This window comes from Aquarana catesbeiana, linkage group LG01, assembly GCF_042186555.1.
Source record: "Aquarana catesbeiana isolate 2022-GZ linkage group LG01, ASM4218655v1, whole genome shotgun sequence".
NCBI classification, from domain to species: Eukaryota; Metazoa; Chordata; class Amphibia; order Anura; family Ranidae; genus Aquarana; species Aquarana catesbeiana.
In genome coordinates, this window is record NC_133324.1 from 545,074,151 (window position 1) to 545,091,488 (window position 17,338).

General features: G+C 44.6%; 1 protein-coding gene across 1 annotated transcript in view; it reads right to left on the reverse strand.

Annotated features, from left to right (window-relative positions):
* The window catches only part of LOC141105341 (MOB kinase activator 3A), a 55,276-nt gene that overhangs the window by 37,770 nt on the left and 168 nt on the right, over nt 1-17,338 (reverse strand). The gene's annotated exons all lie outside the window — the stretch shown is intronic.

Consider the following 17,338-nt stretch of genomic DNA (forward strand, 5'->3'; position numbering starts at 1 on the left):
TTTTTCCCGTTTATAGCGCAAAAAATAAAAACCGCAGAGGTGATCAAATAACATCAAAAGAAAGCTCTATTTGTGGGAAGAAAAGAACGCAAATTTAGTTTGGGTACAGCATTGCATGACCGCAAAATTAGCAGTTAAAGCGACGCAGTGCCAAATTGTAAAAAGTGCTCTGGTCAGGAAGGGGGTAAATCCTTTCCGGGGCTGAAGTGGTTAAGTACGATTCCCCAATAGTGAGCAACATGCATGTTACTCCCCCTAACAGCTGGTACACTTATTAGGTCTATTGCTGCTATAGGGTGGGGATGGGGATGCCATTGATGGATACAGATTTCTGGTTAGTAAGGATTTAATTAACTTTTAGTTTTTATTTTATTATATTTATTATTTTTAATCACTAGGTGTTGGTATGAGCCTTCTATTAGTATTTATGGAGTAGTCTCTTATAAATATCATGCATTTCCCTAATATTATGTATTCTTTTGTGCTATATCTCTGGACTGAGCTACTGATGACTTTTACCGGGTAATATCTGGTTTGCACCTTTACCCGATTATTCTGATGGCTGTTATACCATCTACCACTAGAGGGAGTATGCACACAGAGGTATGCTGCTCCTTAATACTAACCCATATTGGGATTTCTATATTCACAATTCTACCCATCTTACGTTAGATTTTATTATAGCAACTCCCAATCATCAGCAGTTCTTTTATCCAGATATATATACACACCACTTCTGATGTATATGTACAGATTTGTACTGTTTCCTCTGACATAGGGTAGCGGTGGTGCAGGGTTAAGTTTAATCTATGGGGTCAGTTTGACACTTATGAGAATCTGGGGGGATGCTTATAAGGGGTGGGTGCTGCACGACCGCTGGCCTATAAAAGGACATTAGATCAGTAACATGGCACCGCCTCAGAAGAAGTTTGAGAACGAAACGTGTGTAAGGCGGAGTCATGCACTGACGTCACTTCCGGGTGTGATAGCGGTTCAGTGAGCCTGTGGAACGCAGCTGGAGCACACGCTGCTAGTGAGACATACCACAGGTCTGAAGCTGTCATTTTTCCTGTAATTGTAGGATTTTTTGAGGCGTTTCTAGTGTATGAAATACTTGTTTTTATTTTTATTTTTTCTGTCTCCTTTTTTACTGTTTTAACTTTGTAATAAAAACATTTTCTTTTAATACTACACTATGGGAGCCCATATCTCATTTTTTGCATGAAAACTTTACCTATACTGGATATCGGAGAGAGGATTAGGAGAAGACTATAGCTGGTTGATCTGGGCTTGGAGAGATTTTTTGCATACACAAATTGATCCAGCTGCGTGATATCCTTGGGAGGCCCATAGGAGCTGGATACTGAATGAAAGGGTTGGAGAGGAGCCTGGCTGCACGATCTATCTTTGGATACAGCATCGATACATCAAGCCTACCTGTTATGCGAGACACCCCTGTAGGGGTTACTGGAGCTGGTGAGTGGGGACCCAAGAGGGAGAGCACCTAAAAGTCACCTGGATTTGTTCCTGTGTTTATCGTCACCAAGCACTTTAATATCACAAACAGACTTTGTTTGGATTGATTTCTTGATGTATATTTTTTTGGACTTAGCACGCTAATAATTTTTTTTGGGTACACTTTCATTTAATATTTTTCATACACATTTGGGACTGGCCTTTTCTATTTTTATTTTCTATACCTGCATTTATGTTATTGGAAACATCACGTTTTATATTTTTTGCCTTAACAATTTGCTTTATCATCATAACTTATATTAACTTGGCATTTAGTAAGTTAGTTTTGCACTACTGTTATATGCACATTGGTTATTGCACCATTGGTTTGTGCACATTTATTAGTCACATTAGAGGCGCATAGCACCTAACAAGCGTTCAGGGTCTGTCGCTTTTCATTTGATAGGGAGCGCCAATTACCCTTATACTTACACATATTAATTAGTGAAATGATGTCCACCTGTGTGCAATCCAAGTGTCACATGATCTGTCATTACATATACACACACCTTTTTGAAATGCCCCAGAGGCTACAACACCTAAGCAAGAGGCATCACTAAAACACTGCCATGAAGACCAAGGAACTCTCCAAACATGTGTTGTTGAGAAGTACAAGTCAGGGTTAGGTTATAAAAAAATATCCAAATCTTTAATGATCCCTAGGAGCACCATCAAATCTATCATAACCAAATGGAAAGAACATGGCACAATAGCAAACCTGCCAAGAGACGGCCGCACACCAAAACTCAAGGACCAGGCAAGGAGGGCATTAATCAGAGAGGCAGCACAGAGATCTAAGGTAACCCTTGAGGACCTGCAGAGTTTCACATCAGAGACTGGAGTATCTGTACATAGGACGACAATAGGCCACACGCTCCATAGGAGTTGGGCTTTATGGCAGAGTGGCCAGAAGAAAGCCATTACTTGCAGCAAAAAACAAAATGGCACGTTTTGAGTTTGCAAAAAGGAATGTGGGAGACTCCCAAAATATATAGAGGAAGGTGATCTGGTCTGATGAGACTAAAATTGAACTTTTTGGCCATCAAAGAGTCTGGCGCAAACCCAACACATTACATCACCCAAAGAAAACCATCCCCACAGTGAAACGTGGTGGTGGCAGCATCATGCTGTGGGGATGTTTTTCAGCAGTCGGGATTGGGAAACTGGTCAGAGTTGAGGGAAAGATCGATGGTGCTAAATACAGGGATAATCTTGAGCAAAACCTGTACCACTCTGTGTGCGATTTGAGGCTAGGACGGAGGTTCACCTTTCAGCAGGACAATGACCCCAAACACACTGCTAAAGCAACACTTGAGTGGTTTAAGGGGAAACATGTACAGTAAAAGTGTTGGAATGGCCTAGTCAAAGCCCAGACCTCAATCCAATAGAAAACCTGTGGCCAGACTTAAAGATTGCTGTTCACAAGCGCAAACTATCCAACATCCAACCATCCAAGGAGCTGGAGCAGTTTTGCAAGGAGGAAAGGGCAAAAATCCCAGTGGTAAGATATGGCAAGTTCATAGAGACTTATCCAAAGCAACTTGGAGCTGTGATAGCTGCAAAAGGTGGCTCTACAAAGTATTGACTTTAGGGGGGTGAATTGTTACGCACGTTGACTTTTTCTGTTATTTTGTTCTATTTGTTGTTTGCTTCACAATTAAAAAAAAAGAAAAAAGGGGGATGATCATTTGGTGGACAAACCCTTATCTAACATTTACAAGGCGCTAGTGTCCTCGATTCAGTTAGGCCTGGAGAAGCTTTACTCTAGCTGGCAGGAAGATTACCCTGGCTTGGACATTGAGGATTGGGAAGACATGTGGGAGGATCCCTTTCTTCAACTGGTGGCAGTAAGGAATCGTTTGATTCAGTTTAACCACCTTAATACAGGGCACTTTCACCCCCTTCCTGCCCAGGCCATTTTTCAGCTCTGTCGCACTTTCAATGACAAATTGCAAAGTCATGCAACACTGTACCCAAATTCATTTTTTTTCATCCTTTTCTTCACACAAATAGAGTTTTCTTTTGGTGGTATTTATTCACTGCTGGGATTTTTATTTTTTATAAAAACAAGACCGACAATTTTGAAACAAAAAAAAAAAAAAAAAAAAAAAGTAAGTAATTCTTCTCCTTCACCGATGTGCGCTGACGAGGCACTATTATGCCTCACTGATAGTGGATGGCACTGATAAGCAGCATTGGTGGCCAAACTGAAAGGCAAGACTGATGAGCACTAAAAGGTGATGATCAGTGTCCCAATTACCTGCCCAGACCTCCCCTGCGAGGAGATGCCGCTGATCGGCACTCCTCGCCACACACTGTCAATGTGAGGCGAGGAGAGACGATTCACGGCACTTCCGTATTTACACGTGATCACCTGTGATTGGGCACAGCCAAACCATGGTTAAAGAGCCGCGTGCGCACGACAGCGGCTGTTCTGGGGCGCCGTCATAGGACGTCCACCCAGAACTAGAGCCGCACCGTCCCTCCGTCATTTGACAGTGGGTGGGCGGCAAGTGGTTACATTTATTCACAGAATTGAATAAATTGTACCCAGGTGCTTACCCCTGCTGTTGGAAGTGCAGTGGCAGTGAGACTAACTTCTGCCATATGGTATGGTCACGTTCCAAACTACAAATGTTCTGGAACTTGATAACTCAATTTATATCCTCCCTGGTGATGACTCAGATTCCCCTGACTGTTTCAGTCTGTCTTTTGGGCTTGGTGAGCACCTTGGCACATCATCAAGCAACAAGGACTCTCATTGGGTTGTTGTTTTTCTATGCCCGTAAGGTGATAATTTTAAAATGGAAACTGCCAGAAATACCTTCCTTAAAATTTCTGAAAGGCATTAGTCAATACAGCCATCCCTCTATACAAATCCACATACAGGAAGTCCCCGAGTTACGAACACAATAGGGACTGTGGGATGTTCCGGGTGCTCGTTATGTGATCTGGGGAGTAGTATGGCAGTGTGGGATGTGTCTGGAGGTGCTCAAAAGGTATCTAGGACCAGCGTGAAGCACAAGTGGCCGGCATTTGAGGCCGTTCGTAAGTAGGAGTCGTTCGTAACTAAGGGACTGCCTGTACCTTTCCCGTGGATGTTCGACCAAATTTGAAAAAAATATGGTTGCTCTGCTAGAATCAACCGACACTAATGCCTGGAAATTAGCTTTTAACACTATCCTAGTTGGGTCGTTACGCTCCAACCCTGGTCTGCTACATTAAATTGTGGGTCCCCATTATACTAAATTGAATATAGGCTCCTAGGTGTTGTACTAATATATTCCCCCCCCCCCCCCAATAATTACAGTCTATGTCTATTCTCTTGCACACATAGAAATCCATATATGCTTTACAGGTTATTCAAATTGCAAGATGAGCAGTGTGACTAAATTCTTAGAACCAAGGTTTGTATTTTACTAGTAGAGCCTTTTCAAGGTTAAGAAGTTGTTTGACTTTTTTGTATTACTCGAGCCGGGGAATGCCCAGCGGCTCTGTACTTTTGAAAATCAATAAAAAGAATGCACCAAAAAAAAAAAAAAAAAAAAAAGGTCAGAAGATCAAGAAGGATTTTTTCCCCGGCTCTAGCAAATTGGATTATGCTTTGCTGGGGTTTTTCGCCTTCCTCTGGATCAACTGTGGGTATAGGATTGGAGGGTTTTTTTTGGTTTTTTTAACCGGTTGAACTAGATGATGGACTTGTGTCTTTTTTCAACCTGACTAACTATGTAACTATGCGTGGGGTACTTGGTTCTATTTTTCGAAGCCTGGACTGTGCAATATACTCGCTCTCTCTGCTCATTTCATTATCTTAACAAATTGATATTTTTTCACACCCACTAATCAACTAATTTAAACATTCGAGGCAGGTATGATTAAACTGATGAACATGAGGAATTTCTCAAATAAATTGATGTATTGATGAATACAAAGCACCATTAAAGCAGAGTTCCACCCATTTCAAAGTCAGCAGCTACAAAAAAAGTGTAGCTGCTGACTTCTAATAAACACTCACTCACCTGTCCCACGGTCCACCGATGCAGGCACACAAAGCCTTGCTCCTCTTCCCCTCCTGTCCATGGCGCCGGCATTGTAATGGTGGCCGACCGGCTGTGGCGAGAGCCGTGCTGCGTGTAGTGAATGGCCTGCGACATGTCCCAGAAAATTGCAGGGAGGGAGGGAGGGAGTAAAAACATAAAAAATAAAGGTAGTTTTAAAATTGATGGCAGCAACACCTCGCAAAAAAGTTGGGACAGGAAAACTAACCAGGAAGAGCTGGAAGAACATTTTGAAAATAATTAGGTTAATTGGCAACAGGTACATGATTGGGTATAAAAAGGGCATCTAAGAGAGCTAGAGTGTCTCAGTAAAGATGGGCAGAGGTTCATCTGAGAAAAGCTGCGACTAAAAATTGTTACTTTCAGAACAATGTTCAACATAAAATTTACATATATCATCTACAGTACATAATATCAGAAGATTCCAAGAAACCTCCGTGCGCAGGGGACAGGTCAAAATGCAATATTAAATGCCCGTGATCTTCGGGACTTTAGACGGCACTGCATTAGAAACAGGCATGGTTCTGTGATGGACATCACTGCATGGGCTCAGGAATACTTCCAAAAATCACTGTGTGAACACAGTTCACTGTGTCATCCAAAAACTCTAACATGCAAAGAAACAGCCATATCTGAACATGGTCCAAAAATGCTGCTGTCTTCTCTGGGCCAAAGATCATTTAAAATGGTCTATTGCAAAGTGGAAAACTGTTCTGTGTTCACACGAATAGAAATTTGACGTTCTTTTTGACAACCATGGGCGCTACGTCCTCCAGATTAAAGAGGAAAGGGACCTTCCGACTTGTCATCAGTGCTCACAGCTCTAGTGGCTCTAACCAAACAGCTCATTGACACTGTACGGGCAACAGCACCTAGGTGAATGAGACCTTACAGCTGATCTCCAGCTGTTAGTGAAGTTTAAATAGTTTGTTGGGACCAAGCTGGTCTAAATGGACTATTACCTTGACGAAGAGATGCAATGTCTGGGAGTGCTGCATAAACTGTATGTTGCTTCAGTTGCATACAGTATGAAAACTTCCCATCCCACACCCAGGACAAAAATCGAGTTGGTTCACAGGCAGCATTGAATTATATGAATGAATACAAAGCTTCCCCTAATTGGCTGAGGTGGGAGGATGACGTCACTATCTCTGAGGAAGCTTTCTATTCATTCTATATTCTATATATACTCGAGAAATATATGAAAAAACTGTCAATTATGACATATCAGCCTGGATGTCACATCACTTCCTCAAACTCAACCTATCCGAAACTGAGCTTAGGAGACCTTGGGCTCCTCCTACCAGGACAGGAAACACGTTACACCCACCAGATAAAAGTGCGGTCCTCCAGACCCATGTCAGTCTTCTCAAGAACCGTAGGACCCTGCAAAACATATGCATAATACACATAACTTCAGACAGAACCGGGTGGGAATCTGGCTGTCCTGGAAGACTCTCAGAAAAGGAGTTACCGGTAAGTCTAACTCAGCTTTTCTCCAAGCGTCTTCCAGGACAGCCCTGGACCATGTGGCAGCCCTGCAAATTTGTTTCCGGTGAGGCACCAGCCCTCTCAGCCCAAGACGTAGACAAGGCTCTAGTTGAGTGCGCAGTAACAAAAGGTGTAGGAACCTCCCTAATTTTGTAAGCTTCAGAGATGGCTTGCTTTATCCATCTAGCCAATGTGGCTTTAGATGCACTATTCCCCTTGTGAACTCCAGAAAAGAGGACAAACAAGGCATCAGTTTTCCTAAAGGTCTTGGTGACCTCAAGATAGACTAAAAGAATCCTTCTTACATCTAGAAAACTAAATTTTCGTGAGGAAGGGCTCCCTAACTGATAGGGCCTGAAACTCACTTACCTTACGAGCTAAGGTAACAGCTATAAAGGAACACAATCTTTAATGCAAGTAACTTAACTGACATACTTCCCAGAGGCTCAAACGGAAATTCTACCAGAATTTGAAGTACTAGGGACAGGTCCCAAGTTGGACAATTTCTCACCACTACTGGTCTGGCCCTAGAGATAGATTTGAAAAATCTGGCTATAGTGGGATTTTCCAGGAGAGAAAACTGGAGGAACACACTAATAGCTGCCGCCTGTACCTTTAAGGTACTAACTGAAAGACCTTTATCGACAACCTCTTGGAAAAATCCCAAAATAGACGGAATATCATGAGTTAATCTTTCATTTTCAGATAACCATGAATTCAACTTTTTCCAAACTGGAATAAAAAGCTCTAGTGACCGGCTTCCTACAATTTACGAGAGTCTTGACTACCTTGTCAGAGAACCCCGGGGCGCTCAGTATCTTTTCTTCAGATACCAGGCCGTCAAGTTTAAGGAGACCACCTGCGGGTGTGATACTGGACCCTGCAATAATAAAAGTCTTCTCTTTTCGGAAGACTCCACAGAGATTGTAGCAGGGAAAACCATGGCCTCTTGGGCCAAAATGGGGCAATTAGAATGAGATTTGTCTCCTCTAGCAAAAACTTCCGGAGGACTTCTGGAATCAGTCTGATTGGCGGGAAGGCCTAGCATAGGCCTGGAGGCCACGGGTTTGCCAGAGCATCGATCCTAAAGGCTTGGTCTGCCGGGTTCATGGAAAAGAATATCTCCGTCTTGCGGTTGTTTCGGTTTGCGAACAAATCCGCTACGGGATAACCCCATCTCCTGGTGAGGTCTGCAAAGACTTTGGGATGAAGGGACCAGTTGTCTCGGTCTATCCTGTGACGGCTGAGATAATCTGCCAGGCAATTGTTTGTCCCCTTCAGGTGTACAGCCGAAATTGAAGCTAGATTCCCCTCTGCCCATGAAAGGATCTCCTGGGCAATGGACTGAAGCATCCGGCTTCTCGTGCCTCCCTGCTTGTTGATATATGCGACTGTCGCGATATTGTCTGACAGAATTTGGAGGTTGTGACCTTTGATCTCCATCTGAAAAGACTGTAGGGCTCTCTGGACTGCTAGCAGCTCCCTTTGATTGGATGAGGCCCTTGCCTCCCTCGAGGACCACTCTCCCTGTGCTACTGAATTGCTGAGGTGGGCCCCCCCATCCCCAGGAACTCGCATCCGTGGTAATTCTTCGGGATATGGGAAAGGACCATGGGAGACCTCCTGCTAGGTGCTGGCCAGCTCTCCACTACCACAGGCTTCTTTTTATCCTGGCGGGAAGCCGGATCCTTGACTCCAGGGACCTTACGTCCCCGTTTCTTAATAGAAACATTTGTAACGGACGCTGACGGAGTCTCGCCCATGGTACCGCGGGAAACCATGAGGTCATAAGACCCACTGCCCTTGACACCTGTCTCAGAGAGACCGACTGGTTGGTCTGCAATGCTGACATAGTCTGGAACACTTTGGTAATCTTTTCCCGAGGAAGAAAAACTCTTTGGTTCACTGAGCAAAAATCATAACCCAGATAAGTTACTTTCTGGGCTGGGATCAAGGACAATTTTTCTTTATCAGCCAGCCTAGGGACTGTAAGAAGTCCTGTACAGCCTGGAGATCCTCCAACAGCCTCTGGTATGATTTTGCCACTATCAGGAGGTTGTCCAAGGGATAACAGTTATCGCCTTTAACCTTAGTGGAGCCAGCGCTTCCCCCAACACCTTCGTAAAGATGCGTGGGGCTGAGGAAAGACCGAAAGGGAGGGCTTGAAACTGAAAATGTCGGGTCCCCATACTCGTCTTCACTGCCAATCTCAAAAACTTTTGGAAGGCTGGATGCATAGGGATATGAAGATAGGCATCCCTTAAGTCCAACGTGGCCATAAAGCAGTCTGGGTATAGTAGGTTGATTGTAAAAACCGTTTCCATACGGAAATGCTTGTATCTGATGGACTTGTTTAAGGTCCGGAGATTCAGGATAAGTTGAAACTTTCCCCACGGCTTTTTGACCACAAATACATGGGTATAAAATCCCTTGCCCTGCTCTAACTGTGGAACAGGAATCTTTGATCCAATAAGTCTCCGATCTGGAGACCCAGAGCCCTCGCTTTCTCTCGATCTTGTGGAGGAAAGGTGACCAACAGTCGTTCTGATGGTTGGTGAACAAACTCCAGCCTGTACCCGTTGGTCACTAGGTCCAGGATGAAGGGGCTCGAAGTGACTGCTGCCCACTGTGGGATGAAGGCCCTCAATCTTCCTCCCACCGGGGAACACAAGTCACTGTGGCTTGGTGGGCTGTTGAGGAGGGTTAAACAGCACTCCCCCTTTGCCTCTGCCTTTGTGCCCAGTCCAGTGTTTTTTCGGCCTGCTGTCATTTTCTCTAGGACTCTGTTGCCTGCCTTGGCCACAAAATAATTTTCTGGCTGTCGGGATTCTCTTTTTCTCTGGAAACGCCTTTTTCTTACCAGCCGTGCATTCCAGAGCCTCCTGGGCCAAATAAATGATCGCCTGTTAAGGAAAGTCCACAAAGGCGTAATTTGGAGGCTGGGTCCCCTGACCAGGTTTTAAGCCAGATGCTTCTCCTGGCCAAGTTCACTAAAGCCGAAGTCCTGGCCGACATTCTTAAACAACTCTGCGGAAGAATCTGCCAAAAAACCTACAGCCTGAAAGAGGAGAGGAAAGGACTTCAAAATCTGCTCTCTCGAGGTACCCACTGAAAGGTGTGACTGAATCTGAGTCAACCAAACCTCCAGATTTCTGGCCACACAAGTGGAGGATAGAGCTGGTTTCAGGTTCCCAATCGCTGAGTCCAGGCTCTGTGGAGAAGGATATCCCCCCTCTTGTCCATCGGATCCTTAAGTGCGCTCATATCATCGAACGCTAGGTCCGAATTTTTTTGAAACCTTTGAAAGAGGTGCGTCCAGCATCGTTTTTTTATTCCACGGCTGCGCAGAGTCCTCATCAAAAGGGAACCTTCTTTTTAGGTTACTAGAGAAGAATGGTTTTCTCTCCGGGTTATGCCATTCCAGTTTAACAGTATCAACCAATGAACCATGGACTGGAAAAACTCTAGGTTTTTTCTTATTCAATCCCTTATACATAAGATCGTGTTTGGATAACTGAACCTCCTCCTTTTTCAATTCAAGGGTGGTATAGATAGCCTTTAACAAGTCATCCACATCCTCTACAGATAAATTAAATCTTGAGCCTCGAGTGGATTCTCTATCCCTGGGCTCTGTATCTGACCCTGATTCTTCAGGGGAAGAACGGGTAGATCTGACCTCAGCCTCAGAGTATTCACTCTCTGCCTGCTGCGGAGTGCTGACTGAAGCTCTCTGTGTGGACGGACCCTCAGCTGGGGTCTGGAGCTTGTCAATAAGTGTTCTAAAAGAACTAAAGGTGGACGCAAGCTTGTCCTTAACAGAGGTTAGCATTTTCTGACAAGAGGCAACCGGGTCATCCTTTACAAGGCCATCTATACAGCTGCGACAAACGGCTTTGCTCCACAAGGAGCTCAATTTCTTTGCGCACACCGCACATTTCTTTTTAGGTGGCTGCGCTTGTGTCTTGTCTTGGGTCTTGGTCTGTAAGACAAAAAGATAAGTGACCCATAATGAGACTCACAGCCACCTCGCCACTCCGAGCCACCATGTGCAGGAGGGAGGAAATGTGTCCTCTTAACCCACTACTACAGAGAGGGGAGGGGGAGGGAACACTAACAGGGAGCTGGTGTTGGGCGCATCGACTGCCTGTGTAGAAACTGCAGATTGATCCATCTTGCCTCTTTCTGGCTTTCCACAGCCTCGCTGCTTTTACCAGAAGACACCAGCGGCCAGTGTCTCCTGTTCGCGCCATTTAAGGAGACTGGAACCGGCGTTTCCGGCGCCTGGCGATGACGTCATATGCCCCGGAAGTGACCTGCTCTCAGTACTTCCTGTGGGCCAGCTTGGAGCGCAGAAGCCCCGCCCCCTCTCGAGCACTGCAGCTTCCTGCTTCTCTTCACACAACTAGCCACGCTGCCTGTGAGGAGAGGATACCACTGCTTTCATAAGAAAAGCACTTATGGGAGCTGACACCATGCCGGTCCTGGCCCTCTCCAGGCACTGAGACACAGGAGACCGCAGCACAGCCAACCTCTCCAGCAGAGTGCTGCTACTGGCAGAGGAGAGGTTAGTGAAATGCCCTAAATAGCCCTATAGAGCCCCTGCTCATGAGACCTAGGGACCAGGTTCCAGGAACATATTACCCCCCCGTCCGGAGGAAACACAGATAACTGACATGGGCCTGGAGGACCACCCTTTTATCTGGTGGGTGTAACGTGTTTCCTGTCCTGGTAGGAGCAGCCCAAGGTCTCATGGGCTGTCCTGGAAAACGCTTGGATGTGGGGTCACCAGTATGGTATTTGTACATTGAAATCATATCCCCTCTCAAGTGTCACTTCTCCAGAGAGAATAAGTTCAGTGCTCGCAACCTTTCCTCATAACTAATGTCCTCCAGTCCCCTTATTAGTTTTGTTGCCCTTTTCTGTACTCGCTCCATTTCCTGAACTACTGCAACTCCCTCCTCATTGGCTTACCTCTAAATAGGCTATCCCCACTTCAGTCCATCATGAACGTTGCTGCCAGGCTCATCCACCTTACAAACCGCTCAGCGTCTCGCTATATGCCTCTGCCAACCCCTCCATTGGCTGTCACTCAACCAACAAATTAAAAATTCAAGATACTAACAATAACTTACAAAGCCATCCACAACCTGGCCCCCAGCTACATCACTAACCTAGTCTCAAAATACCAACCCAATCATTCTCTTAGCTCCTCCAAAGACCTCCTGCTCTCTAACTCCCTTGTCACCTCATCCCATGCTTGACTTCACCAGAGCCTCTTCAATACTCTGGAATGCTTGACCCCCAATCTGTCCGCTTTCAGACGATCCCTGAAAACTCATCTCTTCAGAGAAGCCTATCTGGCCCCCACCTAACAACTGTACATTTTCTCCATCAGCACATTCCCCACAGTTATTACCTCTTGACCTTTTCTTAGATTGTAAGCTCTAAGGAGTAGGACGCTCCGATTGTTACTGTATTAAAGTTTATTGTATTTGTACCGTCTACCCTCAAGTTGTAAAGTGCTGAGTAAACTGTTGGCACTACATAAATCTTGTATAATGATATTAATATCATAAATAAAGTACGGTAAATAAAAAATAAGCGTGAAATTTAAAGTCCATAAAAAGTCCCAATAATCAAATAGATCTGTTATGCAGTGCTCCTTAACTGAATTCCACATCAAACACCAGCAGCCATTGTCACTCAGACTGCGGTATGGTACCTGCTTACCAGATCCCCGTGACTCGCTTTCCCAAGAGAAGTCTAGATAGATATGTTGGCGCTTTCATTTTCCCAACAATCCCTGATCACCTGGAGGTCCTCCACTGAACAAACCAAAGCTCCACACAGGGGCATTCCTCCTTGCCGCAGTGCTTTTTCTACCCCAATTCCTTTCGCATGTGTGGTTTTAGCTGTGCTCACCTACGTTATATACAGTACATGTATGGAGATCCAGTAAACAGGTACCATATCACACTCTGGGTGACGTTGGCTGCTGGTGACATGTATTTGATGTTGAATTCAGTTAACCTCCCTGGCGGTATGATTATTTCGGATTTTAGGTGCTGAAAGCGGTACCATTATTTTGCATGGAAATTTGGCGTTTTATATTGTAGGTCTGTAAATCTTAACAATAACACACTTAAATCTGTCCAAACCAGAGTATAGTAGATATCCCGGGTATGATAAAGTTTGAAACACAAAAACATAAATTATAATATAATAAATAAAAATAAATAATTAAAAAAAATTAAAAAAAAATAGTAATAAAATAAATTTCCCCACAATTCACTATCGCTCAATTCTGCAAGTGTTCTAATTTACTATCGCTGTTTTCTAGCTGGTCTAAAGCCACTTTTGACGTAAAGGGACACTTTTTGGTTGCTATGGACAATCTCCAGTTTCCAGGCAGAAAGAACAGTGTATATCATGTAAAACTGCATGCAGGGCATGGGCCAGAGCACTGGGGACAAAAGGGATGTGAAATCATTTCATACAGTACTGTAATCTGTAAGATTACAGTACTGTATGTGTTATGATTTTGACAGTTTTTTGAATTTGCCGCCAGGCTCCGCCCCCGTGCGTCGCGACGCTCGCAGGGAACGGAGCCTGGCACGGAGAGGCTTCGGAGGAGGACGGAGCCCTCGGACACTGCGGGGGACATCGCAGGATCCCGGGGACAAGGTAAGTAACGCCGCCCCAGGATCCTGCAATGCGATCCCGAGTGTGGCTCGGGGTTACCGCTAATGGTACTGAATTTTAACCCCGAGCCACACTCGGGAAAACCGCCAGGGAGGTTAAGGGGCACAGCAATACTGATATATTTGATTTGATTATTGGGACTTAAGGACTTTCAATGCCATGCTTAAAGTGTTACTAAACCCACAACAGTAAAATCAGTCTATATACAGGCGGTCCCCAGGTTACAAACAATATAGGGTCTGCAGGTTTGTTCTTAAGTTGAATCTGTTTGTAAGTCGGAACAGGTACATTTTTTAAGTGTAGCTTCAGCTAAAAAAAACTATTTTTAAGCTTTTTGGATAGCATAGGGAAGGGTTTGTTTTGCTGTCTGTGCCCCCTATTCAGAAGATTTCACCTCACTTTCTGTCCCAATGACAATTGGATTTTGGAAAATTTTGGGTTGTTGGTGATAAAAAACCATCAGTGGAAACACCTTTTTCCCATAATAACTCTTACAGGAGTGAATTTCCATTCCTAGGGGTGAATTTCCTCTAACTTTCTGTTGTCTCCCGCCGTTTGTAAGTAGGAGTCGTTTGCAAGTTGGATATTTGTAACTAGGGGACCGCCTGTATATGCAGTAAAGCGCGCTTGTTATACTCACTATGGAACCTAAGAGGTTAATCCTCTGCATTGTGTAACAAGGCTGTTTGATCCTGTCTTCTCAGCCACCCCTTCTTCCACAGTCCCCAATCTTTCTGCTGATAGAATACAGCCTTGGGGACAAGCTGCACATGCTCAGTTTGGTGTGATCAACACAGGTTCAATCAGCACTATCCAGTGGGTCAGGGATCCTGCATTTTCAGAGGACAATCGGGGAGAATGATAACTTTTCCTACAAGTTTTAACTAGACACTGATAGAAGTCACAAGACTGCTCTAACTGCTGTTGAGAAAAGGTATTCAGCGGTTTATATTTAGTAAAATAATTGCATTTCCATGTTCTGCGTACTGTGGGAGACCAGATATAGTGAATGCAGGGTCATGGGTTTAGTAACACCTTTTCATTTACTTTGTTTATTTATGACATTAAATGTCATAATTCAGTTTAAAAAAAAATGGCTACAGGGCAACACTACTTTTTATATCTGTAACATAAGTTCAGGTTGGCGTCACTGGGCGCTGCTGTTTGTCCTCCCAGCATAGATACCGAGCTGTAAAAGACAGTTCTTGGGTATGGCAAATGTTTTTTTTGGCCCTACTACTCCTACAAATTACAGTAGTGCAGTTTGTTCTGCACTCCTGTGACCTGGTTTCAGCCACCATTAGAGCTGCACGATTCTGGATAAAATGAGAATCACGATTTTTTTTTGCTACAATAAAGATCACGATTCGAGGCTTAACATCATCTTTCACATTATGCAAAGAATTTGGGCTAACTTCACGGTTTTGTTTTTTTTTGTTTTTAATTCATTGAAGTGTATTTTTTCCCCAAAAAACTGCGTTTGAAAGTCTGCTGCGCAAATACAGTGCGACATAAAATGACTGCTAAAAATATACATATGTTTGGGGGTTCTAAGTAATTTTCTAGCAAAAAAATACTGATTTTAACTTGGAAGCAAGAAATGTCAAAAAAAGGTTTAGACCCCTTTCACACTGGGTCGTTTTGCAGGCGCTATTAGCGCCTGCAAACTGACCTGAAACAGCCGTTGCTGTGTCTCCAGTGTGAAAGCCTCGGGGCTTTCACACTGGAGCGGTGCGCTGGCAGGACGCTGAAAAAAGTCCTGCTAGCAGCATCTTTGGAGCGGTGATACACCGCTCCTGCCCATTGAAATCAATGGGGCAGCGCGGCTATACCGCCTGCATAGCGCTGCTGCAGCAGCGCTTTGCAGGTGGTTTTAACCCTGTTTCGGCCACTAGCAGGGGTTCAAACCGCCCCGCTAGCGGCTGAATACCGCCGGTAAAACGACACTAAATATAGCGCCGCTTTACCACCGATGCCGCCCCCGTGTGAAAGGGGCCTTAGTCTTTAAGTAAACTGACCTAATTTTACAGGCCGAAGTTCTTCCCTTTGATCTAAAAGGTACTTTGTATCTTTTCTTTATCTCTCAGCACTGAGGAATGTTGACAGCTCGGCTCTGCACTGTTTACATAGAATCAGCCGATTAGGATTGTAAAAGGGGGGGGGGGGTGTTGAATTGAGATTGAGATTTTAACGATTAAAGCGGGAGTCCGGCAACCAATCCTTTTTTTTTTTAGGTCATTGAGACACTTTGCTAACCCCAAAATAATACTCACAGTTTGGGTGTAATATTTCCGCCTCTGTCTGTTTTCGTACTGAAGAATAACTTAAAAAAAATGTGATGCTGGCTGTTTCCATCTTGCTTGTGGGCATGTGAAGCCCACAAGCATTGATTTCCTGGATGCAGTGAATACTGTTCATTCACAGCTTGTTCACATGCATGATCATTGTGTCCGCACTGAATCTTGGAAAGCCTGACACTAAGCTCCCAGGAGACAGTGCGGGGCCGGGGAAAGGCAATAAACACGCCTACTCCCATGGGAGGAGAAACAGGAAGTGCCACAATAAAGTACAATATAAAGGTAATTACAGCGATAAAAAAAAATGTTTCGTGCGGCATTTGAGCATCTATGCAATTAACTGAAAGGGGTAAGATTCAGTTAAAAATTTGAGTGGAACCCCGCTTTAATTGTGCAGCTCTAGCCCACTGTTGGCCAACGTCACTCAGTTGGTCCAGGCAGAGAAAAGATCCCGACCCACCCACATGCCTGAGCCAACCGTTCCCTCCCCAAAACTGCAGTGAGTGCTGAAGGGGCAGACCAGAGAGCCACTGACTGATAGTCACGGTTCTCTGCTCAGAGTGGAGGAGGAGAACTGAGCGATAAGCGGTGTTTGATCACTCAGTTCTCATTGCAGAGATGGCGGGGGACAGATGCAGCATCGGATCAATGCTGCATCTACCTAGGTGAGCGCAGCATAAGGTTTGGTTTTTACTTCTCAGCCAATCACAGTGGTCACACGATTAGTCAATTTTTCCCACAACCGCTGGCATTCAGGACTTTTTAAAATGGAAGCCGAGGAGGGCAGGAAAGGGTTAAATAAGCTGATATGCCTATTTAAAGCTGAAAGTGTTATAGAATATACACACCAAAACTCAGAAGAGATTTAGGAATAGGTGTAACAACCTTTGAAAAGCACTTCCACAGGTTGTGGCTGTACTACTCTCGTCCCGAACTAAACCGCAGGGTTCGTTTTCCGTAACGGTTACTCTGTCAGCCAGGGTAAGGAAAGAGAACAATTAGAACAGCAATGATGTACTACCGGCGACCAATCAGAAAACAGCATTCCAACTTCACCTACAGCAGAGGTGCCTCTGTAAAACTTTATTACACCACATGGGGTGAACAAAAACGCCGGAGAAAACTCAGCAAAGACAAAACTAGTAGCCTGGTACCGTACACCTATAGGCTCCATGGCCTAGAAATACCCAACTCCACATTACACGCTCAACGACACACTATTACCAAGAACGGTGCTATCCCTTCATTAAAGAAATGGCCTCTCCACATGTCTCT